The sequence below is a fragment of the Rhinatrema bivittatum genome, chromosome 7 (genome assembly GCF_901001135.1).
Source record: "Rhinatrema bivittatum chromosome 7, aRhiBiv1.1, whole genome shotgun sequence".
Classification (NCBI taxonomy): Eukaryota; Metazoa; Chordata; class Amphibia; order Gymnophiona; family Rhinatrematidae; genus Rhinatrema; species Rhinatrema bivittatum.
The window spans coordinates 41776263-41787213 of record NC_042621.1 but is presented as its reverse complement, the minus strand read 5'-3'; the positions used below and the strand labels follow the sequence as shown (position 1 = coordinate 41787213).

Here is a 10951-nt window from a genome sequence, read left to right as displayed (position 1 = left end):
CCCTGGCTCTTCCCTTTCCCTCTTTCCAGTTTTTATTTCCCCTTTTCCTTCTGCGGAGGTGTTGTCAAGGGGAGAGGTGACATGGAAGGGCTCGATGTTTCCTCCATGTGGGTGGTCTCAGATGTGAATATTGACAGGAAAGGCAGTTGTTCTCCTTCCTTAAGCCACTACATTATCTTTTCAGCAGCGGCCAAATCTCTGCACCCACCTCTGCTGAAAATGAGGGTGGGGGGGGGGGGGGGCAGTTAAGACCTCTGATGATAGTGGTAGCATTGGGGTGGCAGCCACATTCTTATTAGATGCAGTCCCTTGCATGATGGAATTTGCAGGGATGGCTGCCTCAACAGTATTGGGGTGAGGAGCAGGCCTCTTTGGGATGGTGAGTGGAGGGACTGCATTTTCACTGTCGCTTCGGCATGCCCTGTTAGTTTCTTTGTAGCTTTTTTTTGGCATGCTAGAGGAAGTTGCCACCTTATAGCCATAGTTGGCAGTAGGAGTTCTGCAAGTGATGTTCCTGGGGATCTCTGAAATGGTATTAGAGAGCCCCCCCATCAAGGCTTGCTGTTCCTTGGCACTGGCAGTGATGTTGGGGTGATGGGCATCTGCAATTTTGGAAGTAGAGGGGAAGGCCAAAGTGGTGTCAATTGGGCGGGTCCTTGCAGATGTGGTAGGGCTGCTAGGACCTTGGCCCCCAGAGGCACAGGTGGAGTTTGGGGTGGAGGGCTTTGCAGCTGCCAATGTGTTAGTAGCAGCCTCAAATGAGGGGGCAGCAGAGGATGGTAGTTTTGGGGCAGCAGACATTGGCTTTCTTTGCCTTGGGGCATACTTTGTGAGTATGCCCCACCTCCCGGCACAGGAAGCACCTCACCTCCTCTGTGCTGTAGTAGATAGTGTGTGGGGCCCCCTCATGTGGGATAATAAAAGAGCCCTCCACTGCCTCCCTTCCCTGAGGCAGTTTCATGATCACCTTCAGTCTATAGGACAGGACGTGGGGTATAGTCCTGTGCCTGCACCCCAGGGGTATCACAGTGATGGGAGAGTGAACCTCCCCCAGGGTGCACAGGTGACCCATTATTACTGCCTCTGGTATATAGGGTGATATAGGGTGGCACATTTGATAGTACCACATTGGTTCTGGGGACCTCCAGAGGCTCAACTGGTATGAAACCCCCCTCCACCACTATGCCCTTTACAGTTGCTGTACGTGTGGCAGCCAGCATATGGAGGAAAAATAGTATTTTTCCATTCATCCTGCTAGGCACCACAGTGGCTGCAGGACCCACCACATTGGCCAGTGCCATGACGTGGTCCTCGATGTTTGCCCCTCCCATTGCTAGACACCTTACCCCATGCCTCCGGGTTAGCCCATGGAAGGGGTAGGTGACATTGTATTGGGTATGGGACCCTACTGCCTGATCCTAGCTGTTGTGCTTGTACTACATTCCTTCCGGCAGATCCACCAGCTGCTGTGCCTGATACCACAACTGCATAGGATCTCGTTTGTGGTGGTTTGACTGCAGCAGAGGTGGATGCAATGACCGGGGAGGAACTTGGGCTCTGAGCTTTATCCTTATTGTACCCTGCTGCTGCCTGAGGTGTTTTAATAATATCTGTAGCAGCAGGGTCTCAGCTTGTCTCCTGGGCTAGCGATGCAGCCACCTCTGAGGTGGAAGGAAGGGTACCGTTGGGCAGAATGGCTGCCTCAGTGCTGGGTAGTGCTGAGGCAGGAATGGTATTTTCAGTGGTTGGCAAAATATTACCAACCACTAAAGGATCCCCCCAAAAAGGGGCCTCTGCCCTAGCAGAAACCAGTGCTGGGACAGGAGTATTGTACCCAGCAACAGCAGAGATGTCATTATTAGCTGTTGCTAGGGTAGATGCTGTATTTTGAGGTGGTGCAACAATAGGAGGCAGCTGCAGCTTTTGGGGTGCCAGCCAGAAAGTCACGGATGTTCCTTGGTATTGTCTTCCAGCTGACACCTTTTTTTCCCTAGCTTTCTTGGGGCCTGCTTGAGACTGCATCTTCCTCATTTCCCAGGCTGTTATTTTTCTTGATCATTTGGTAATAGGGACTGGGACTGAAACAGCTTCCTATAAAATAAAATAATAATAAAAAAAGACATGAAGGGGATTTATTTGAATGTAATGTTTCTCAAATATATAACTGCAAATTAAATAAATGTGGAAAGCTAGTTCAAAAAATAACCCTGTGCACAGGGAATTTAGTGTTAAAAAAGAAAACTAAAGCTGAAACTTACTTGCTTGGCTCCTTGCTCTACCGGGAGGGTTGATGCAGCAGGTGTCTGATTTCTGAGCTTGTGGCTTGACTGAACAGCTGAGGTATTCCCCCTCCAGGAGCTTCAGGAGCCCAAGAGTTCAGTTAAAGAAAATAAAAGGTAAGAGCTGCTGCTTTTATAACTTATAAAACTAAAATACAATTTAAAATAAAGGCAATTATGGGGGAAGGGTTGAAATGAAATAACTAAGTCAAACAAAACAGTTGAAATAAAACTCTCCCTTCAGCTCCAATGGGAGGCTGAAGGAAAGAGCCCAACAGAATTTAAAACTGCAAAGAAAATAAGAAACGAAATGTGCTTTGAAATTAACTCTGCCTAAAACAAAACTCACCCTAAAACTAAGAAAAGTGTGCCTGTGTGTGTAGTGAATGGGGAAAAGGAAGAAAGGCTGCAGTCTGTATACAGGGGAAGGCAGAGGAGCTGCCTTCCCTCAAACAAACAAATCAAATAAAAGTCTAAATAAATAAAATAAACTAAAAGTGAGGAGTGGTTCCTCAACAAAATATATCAAAATTATAAAGCTAAGTAAACACAATATATGAAAATAAAGGTTTTGAATTCTCTGCTTCAGGAGCACTATGTGCACACAGCCTCTCTCAGGAGGGAAAGCCAGGCCTGGATTAACCTGTCCTGAAAATCTGGAGCCAGTTAGCAACCCTAGAGCCAGTTAATATAAGCCCTAATTTTAAAAAGCCCATGCGTATAAAATCCAGGAGAGGAGATACGCACGTGGCCGGGCAGTGTGCGTGCTGAGCGCATTTTAGAAATGGCTTGGCAATGCGTGTATCTCCTGGAACACACAGAAGTGCTGGGCCATCCAAAAGGGGTGGGCTGGGGGCGGGGTCTCGGCAGGCAGGGGTGGGGCAGTGGCTTGCTGGGACAGTGAGCGGAAGTTACTTCTGCTCAGAAGGAGCAGTAAATTTGAAAACAAATAAAGTTTGGCTAGCTAGGTACGGGTTAGGGGTTGAGGAGGAGAGGGGAAAAGGTAAGAAGGGTATAGGGGGATAGGGAAGTTCCCTCCCAGTCTGCTTCTGAATTGGAGCGGACTGGAAGGGAACTGGAAAGGCCTACTCATGTCGCCATGCATATTTTTTAAAAATCCCCCCTCATTGCACGCATTACATGACACCTGCTGCACATTAAAATAAAAATATTAAAATCGGCTGTGCATCTGCACCACCAGGTACCTGTAAAAAGTTTTTGGGGGGGGGGACTAGTTTTAAAGGGTCGGGGTGGGTTTTTTGTTTATCAGCTCGGGCGCAGCCGATAAACAAAACCGCGATCGGGCCCGATGAAAAAAAACCCACATGTGAATCGGAACCGGAATCCGAACCGATTCCGGTTCCGATTCACATCTCTATAAAAGATAGGAAACAGAGGGTAGGACTACATGGTCAGTTTTCCAAATGGAGAAAGGCCATTAATGGAGTGCCTCAGGGGTCTGTAGTGGACTATTTAGCAATTCATAAATGATCTGGAGAAAGGAACAACAAGTGAGGTAACCAAATTTGCAGTTGGCGCAAAATTGCTTCGAGTTGTGAAGAACTGCAAAAGAACCTTGTCAGACTATTTTTCTATTTGTTTTATATTCCTTTTTTTGGAATTTCATAGTGGATTACATTCATGTCCTGTAGGTATTTACTGATCCTCAGAGGGGGACTAAGAGGGTGGGCTTCTAAATTGCAGATGAAATTTGATGTAAACAAGAGCAAAGTAATGCAAGTAGGAAAAAATAATCCCAACTACAGGTACACGATGCTGGGTTCTCTATTAGGAGTCACCACCCAGGAAAGTAAGCTCAGCATCCTTGTGGACAGTATTTGAAATCTTTAGCTCAGTGTGGGGCACTGTTCCAAAAATCAAATAGAATGTTAGGAATTATTTGGGAAGGAATAGAGAACAAAATTGAGAATATTGTAATGCAACCATACCTTTAATACTTTGTGCAGTTTTGGTTCCTCCAGCTCAAAAAAGACATAGCGCACAGCGAAAAGGTACAGAGAAGGGAGACAAAAATTATACAGGGGATGGAAAATCTCCCTTATGGAGAAAGGCTAAATGTGAAGGAGTCTGAAGGCTTCAACCTGACAAAGGACTTCATGTACCAGAATTCCCTGCTTCATGACGGGTTTACTTACAGTCTGCAATACAGCTGTAATTAGGACATTGAGAAACTCTGTCAGCACATTGCACATTTTCATTTTTTTTGGCTTCGCTGTTCTTATTCTCTGATAAGCTTTCACTGCTGTAACCTAGATTAGAACAATGGATGTATTATGTGATGGGCTGTATTACTGCAGACTCGCGAATTCCTTTCCAGAACTGCAAGTCCCAGCAGCCTCTCCTGCAGAACATGGGAGAAGTTTCACGAAAGTTCCAGGGTGTCTAGGGAGGGGGTCAGTAGCCCCTTCAGCCGGAATATGCTTGCTCAGCAATGCTTAGAACGCATGTGTAAAAGATAAGAACTGTAAAGTGCATAAGAGTCTGCTCCTGGAGGGGAGGGGCATGCAGTTGTACTGAGCCTTTGTCTTAGCTGCATCTTGCTGGCAATAAAAGTCTATCTTTACGGATCAGTTGTCTGGACCTCCTTACTGACTAAAAAGAGACGGTTACAAATGGATTCAGGCTTTTTATCTTGGAAGAGACAACTAAGAGAAGATATGATTGGATAAAGGTAACCCAGTAGATGTAGTGTATTTGGATTTTCAGAAGGCATTTGACAATGTCCCTCATAAGAGGCTTCTATGAAAACTAAAAAGTCATGGGGTAGGAGGCAATGTCCTTTCGTGGATTACAAACTGGTTAAAAGATAGGAAACACTGAGTAGGATTGAATGGTCAATTTTTACAGTGGAAAAGGTAAACAGTGGAGTGCCTCAAGGATCTGACTTGGACCGGTGCTTTTCAATATATTTATAAATGAACTGGAAAGGAAAACGACGAGTGAGGTTATCAAATTTGCAGATGATACAAAATTATTCAGAGTACTTAAATCACAAGGGAATTGTTATAAATTGCAGAAGGACCTAGAAAGACTGGAAGATTGGGCATCCAAATGGCAGATGAAATTTAATGTGGACAAGTGAGAGGTGTTACATATAGTGAAAAATAAACCCATGCATTACACGAATACAATAGGAATTCTAACGATTTATCGTTAAAAAATTGTTAATCGGGTTAGTGCGCACTAACAGAAAATGATACAAATTGACACTTTTCAGGTCAGTTAGGAATGAATATGTATTCCTATTGGCTGGCTGCCCTCTTATTTATTGATGTTACCAAGGTTCCCACTGAGGTGATGGTTGGCGGGATGGGAAATGGAAACGGTTGGTAGCTTGACAAAAAAAGTAATGTGATCAGTCAATGTGACTAGAACTTGTGCCTATCCCTGATACCGGGAATGTTGTGATCTTCCTGCACACAGTTCCCTAACCCTGATACCGGGAGTGTTGTGATCTTCCTGCACGCAGTGCCCTAACCCTGATACCAGGGGTGTTGTGATCTTCCTGCACACAGTGCCCTAACCCTGATACCGGGAGTGTTGTGATCTTCCTGCACGCAGTGCCCTATCCCTGATACCGGGGGTATTGTGATCTTCCTGCACTGAGCAGGGATACGGCACTGCGTGCAGGAAGATCACAACACTCACGGTATCAGGGTTAGGGCACTGTGTGCAGGAAGATCACAACACCCCTGGTATCAGGGTTAGGGCACTGCGTGCAGGAAGATCACAACACCCCTGGTATCAGGGTTAGGGCACTGCATGCAGGAAGATCACAACACTCCCAGTATCAGGGATATGGCACTGAGTGCAGGAAGATCACAACACCCCTGGTATCAGGGATAGGGCACTGTGTGCAGGAAAATCACAACACCCCTGGTATCAGGGTTAGGGCACTGTGTGCAGGAAGACCACAACACTCCTGGTATTAGGGATAGGGCACTGCATGCAGGAAGATCACAACACCCCTGGTATCAGGGATAGGGCACTGCGTGCAGGAAGATCACAACACTCCCAGTATCAGGGATACGGCACTGCATGCAGGAAGATCACAACACTCCCGGTATCAGGGATAGGGCACAAGTTCTCATCACATTGACTGATCACATTACTTTTTTTGTCAAGCTACCAACTGTTTCCATTTCCCATCCCCCATATATGTTACAGAACGCAACAGCAAGATGTCTCACCAAATCCAGCAAAAGAGACCATATAACACCAATTCTAAAAAAGCTCCACTGGCTCCCAGTCAAATTTCGAATCCTCTTCAAACTTCTATCAATCACCCACAAAGCCATTTTCAACAACACCCCACTGGACCTCAGAATCCCTCTCCAACTTCACACATCTTCCCGACCGCTAAGATTAGCACAGAGAGGAACTCTACACGTGCCTCCTATGAAAACATCGTTAAGTAAAAGAGCTCTATCAACAGCAGGTCCCAAGCAGTGGAATTTTCTCCCTCCGGAACTAAGGTTGATACACTGCCTCAGCACATTCAAAAAAAGACTCAAAACATGGCTGTTCGGTCAAGCATTCCCATAACTTGCTAAATACTCCAACTCCCACAGACTATAGACACCAATAGCTAAGCTCCCACTCCATGGGCTTGTTTTCACATTAATAGTTTAATGTTCTTGTTCCCAGTTATGTTATCCAAGTTATTCTCTCCCTGTTCTCTGTAAGACACCTGTTGTCATTGTTTAATATCTGTTGCAATGTAAACCGGAGTGATAAGTAATGCTGTTACCTGAACTTCGATATAGAAAAAGTTATAAATAAATAAAATAAAATATATTGTCAGTGGGAACCTTGGTAACATGAATAAATAAGAGGGCAGCCAATAGGAATACATATTCATTCCTAAACTGACCTTAACTGACCTGAAAAGTGTCAAATTGTATCATTTTCTGTTAGTGCGCACTAACTAATCGGAAAAAACGATTTTTTAACTAACAAATCGTGCCAAACACGATTTTCTTCTCCTGCCAGACGATTTCGATCGTTAAGACGATCGGGCACACGATTCACACCTCTATTATTCTCCAGTTCATACCCTTCAAACACATGATATGGGTTTGTTAAGGGATCCATTTATCAAAGATACCCATTTGAAGGAAACAAGAAATTGGGCTTTTTCTGTAATAGGTCTTATTGTTTGGAATTCACTTCCTACTACTTTATGTTTATTCACTGATATAACGGTTTTCCGTAAACAAGTGAAAGCCGTTTTTGTTTTTGGAACATTGACAATTGTGCATAGTGTTTGCTCTGCATTTTTATGTTTTTTTATTTCAGTTTTAATTGTTAATGTTTTTATTTTGGAAACATGTATTTTGACTTGTTATGAATTCTATATATACCCGCTTAGCACGATAGGTTCGCTATTATCGGGAAATAAATATTTTAAATAAAATAAATAGAACAAACAACGCTAGGATTAGGGGACACTCCATGAAACTAACAACTGACAGATTTAAAACAAATCACAGGAAGTATTTTTTCACTCGGTGCACAGTCAAGCTATGGAATCTATTGCCTGATGATGTGGTCAAAGCAACTAACACAGTGGGCTTGAAAAGAGGACTGGAGAAGTTCCTGATGGAAAAGTCCATAAACAGTTATTAACCAAGTAGATGTGGGATAACCAGCACATCACTGGGAGTGGACTATGACTGGACTTGCCACTGTGGGAGAGAAGATGCTGGGCTCAATAACTTTGGTCTGATGTTCTGATTTATGTGCAAGCCTATTAGGTCTGTGCCTAGAGCAGCAAAATTTGGGGGTGGTAGATTTCCTGTTCCTCCACCACCCTGCAATCCTACTCTGAAGCTTGGAAAGCGTCTCTCTTGCTGCCACAACCACTGCCTTCTCTCCTCTCCAGATCTCAGCATAGCATAGGGAGGATGGGGACCCAAGCTTCTTTGGGGTTCCATGCAGGGAGGAGGGCTTGTGAGTGCAGGCTTCATTCCCATGCTCACTGTGCTGTGAGGATTGCAAATGGAGCCAGAACCAAGGTCTGAGGATGCTGCATATAGCATGGAGGTTTGCTTGGGGTGAGGGGGGAAAGTGTCACTGAGTCAGTGCTTGGGGCAATGATGGATCAAATCCATCCTAGTTTGTAGAACTAATAGTCATTAAACAAGTTCTAGGTGATACCTTCCTATTGAACTAATTTAATGCATCTGTGATGAACTTTTAAGAGTTACCCTGCCTCTTCATCAGCTCAGTGAAGGAATAGCGTGGTTACACTGAGGTTAAACAATCAGAGTCAGCTAGATCTTAGGCTGCCTGTGCGTCGGAGGTGGACTCTTGGGCCGAGGTGGGGTTGACGCAACCCGTAGGTGAGGACCTACGGGTCCCCACCGTCGGCAGGTGGAGTGGGCTGAAGGTAGAGGTCGCTGGAGCTTCACCTATACCAGCCCTCGTTCCCTGTGGGTTGAGCCTTTGGGTGCTGGGGCTGGCAGGATTTAAGTGGGCCTCAAGGTAGGTTAGTGAGAGAAGTTGGTTCAGCCCAGAGACAGCAGTCGATAGATGGCGTAGTCCTACCCTGGACTGGGTACGGTACTGGAATTCGGGCACCAATGGGATGGAGAGTGGCTGGAGGCGCTCAAGCAAAGATAGGCCAAAGCCTGATGTCCACGTCCAAGGAGTAGGCTAGGAGAAGCATCAATGACAGGCTTGGATCAGGGCCGGCGGCAAACAGAGGTCGTGGCAAGCAATGTAGAATTCTGAACACGGAGAAGTCTATAGCATAGTCAATCAAGGCGATGGTCTGAGCACGGAGAAGTCAAGAGTAGTCAGGTGTAGCAGAGGTCTGGGTCTGGAGATAGGCAGTCGAGTAGTCAGGCGTAGCAGAGGTCCGGGTGTGGAGATAGGCAGTAGAGTAGTCAGGCGTAGCAGAGGTCCGTCCGGGTCTGGAGATAGGCAGAAGAGTAGTCAGGCATAGTGGAGGTCTGGGTCTGGAGATAGGCTGAAGCATGGTCAAACAAAGCAAAGTCGATATCCGTAGAGTCAGTCCAACACATAGACAAGGCAGGAACGATGAAGACAGGAACCAGGAACAATGAAGGTCAGGAATACGGAATAGAGAGGATTCTCTATCAGCAATGAGTACGAGGAGTATGAGGAGACCTGTTGCAAAGGCAACACTATGGAGTGATGCCTGAGCTTAAATACACTGGAGAGTCTGACGTCATCATTTGCGGCCGCGGTCAGGTTCCCGCGGCAGGCCCTTCAAAAGGATTAGCGATGCGCACACGCGCGCCTAGGGAGGGGTGTGGCGCTGGTGGCGGCGTCTCTCCATGGACCACATGGAGAGGCCCGATGAACACTGATATCTTGACTGGCAACAATGGGAACCATGGCAGAGCCGGAGGCACCGGGGGTGGCCCGAAGTCGGAGCCGGCAGCCCACCGCCGCTAGCGAGGAGGGACCAGGAGCTGGAGTCCATGTCAGAAGGTGAGGGGGCCGTGCCGCGGATGGCACGCGTAACAGTACCCCCCCCTTTACGCCCCCCTCTTGGAGGTCAGAGTTTGCCCGGATGGGCACAATGGTAATTCAGGAGGAGAGTTTTGTCCAGGATGTTCTGAGCTGGTTCCCACGAATTCTCTTTGGGTTCATAACCCTCCCAGGAAAGGAGGTATTCCCACTGGCGGCCCCTACGGCGGACTTCTAGGACTTCATGGACCTTATACGTCGTATCGGTTTCTGCCACCAATGGAGGTGGCTCAAGGGTTTCCGGGCAGGCCAAGATAAGATCACAGGTTTTAGAAGCGATACATGGAATGTGTTATGTATTCCCAGCAAAGGAGGCAGCCGAAGCTGGTATGTAAGGGGTCCATTGCGTCGGGTGACAGAGAAGGGACCAATATATCTAGGAGCAAATCTCTGAGATGGAATTCGAAGTCGGATATACTGAGTACTTAACCAGACTTTCTGGCCAGGGAGAAATTCAGGAGCCAAGTGCCGTCAACTGTCAGCAGTTCTCTTGGCCCGGGAAGTGGCCTGACGCAAGCAGAGATTTGTCTTGTTCCCATAACGTTTTAAGGGCATCCACAGTAGCCTGTGCCACAGGAGATGGCAGTGGTGGTCGTAGTTGTTTCCCATAGACAACCAAGAATGGTGATGTTCCAATAGCAGTGGCGATGTGAGAGTTGTGAGAAAACTCTGCCCAGGACAAGAGGTCTGATCAATTATCTTGTCGGTCATTGATGTAAGCGTGCAGGAAGGCCTTCAAGGAGCAATTCATTCGCTCAGCTTGCCCGTTGGCTTGTGGATGATAGGCATTACTAAGCTGATGTTAATACGGAATTTTCGGCAGAGGGAGCGCCAATACCTGGCAACAAATTGAGGACCTCGATCAGAAACAATGTCCTTGGGTAAGCCGTGCAGTCTAAGATATGGTGGAAGAATAATCATGTTAGCTCTGGAATAGATGGTATTTATTTATTTAATTTATTTGTTTAACATTTTTCTATACCGACATTCGCACGAGACATCACATCGGTTTCCAGACAACAGAAAATTCAGCCAACTGGGCTTTACATTGTAACTGATATTATAACTGGGGGCAGGAGGGACGGAGTGGGGCAGGGAAGTAAATTGGAACTTTATGTGTATACAGGGAACGGAGGAGGGATTGAGGGTGG

At 46.4% G+C, this 10951-nt stretch overlaps 1 long non-coding RNA gene across 1 annotated transcript; it reads right to left on the bottom strand.

Moving 5' to 3' along the window:
- Positions 1-1615: 1615 nt before the first annotated feature.
- On the bottom strand, positions 1616-3072 carry LOC115095080. The gene is made up of 3 exons (XR_003857687.1): positions 3027-3072; positions 2259-2358; positions 1616-2091 (listed from the first exon to the last, which is right to left on the bottom strand). It is a non-coding gene; the product is annotated as an uncharacterized LOC115095080 (long non-coding RNA).
- Between the last annotated feature and the right edge of the window lie 7879 nt (positions 3073-10951).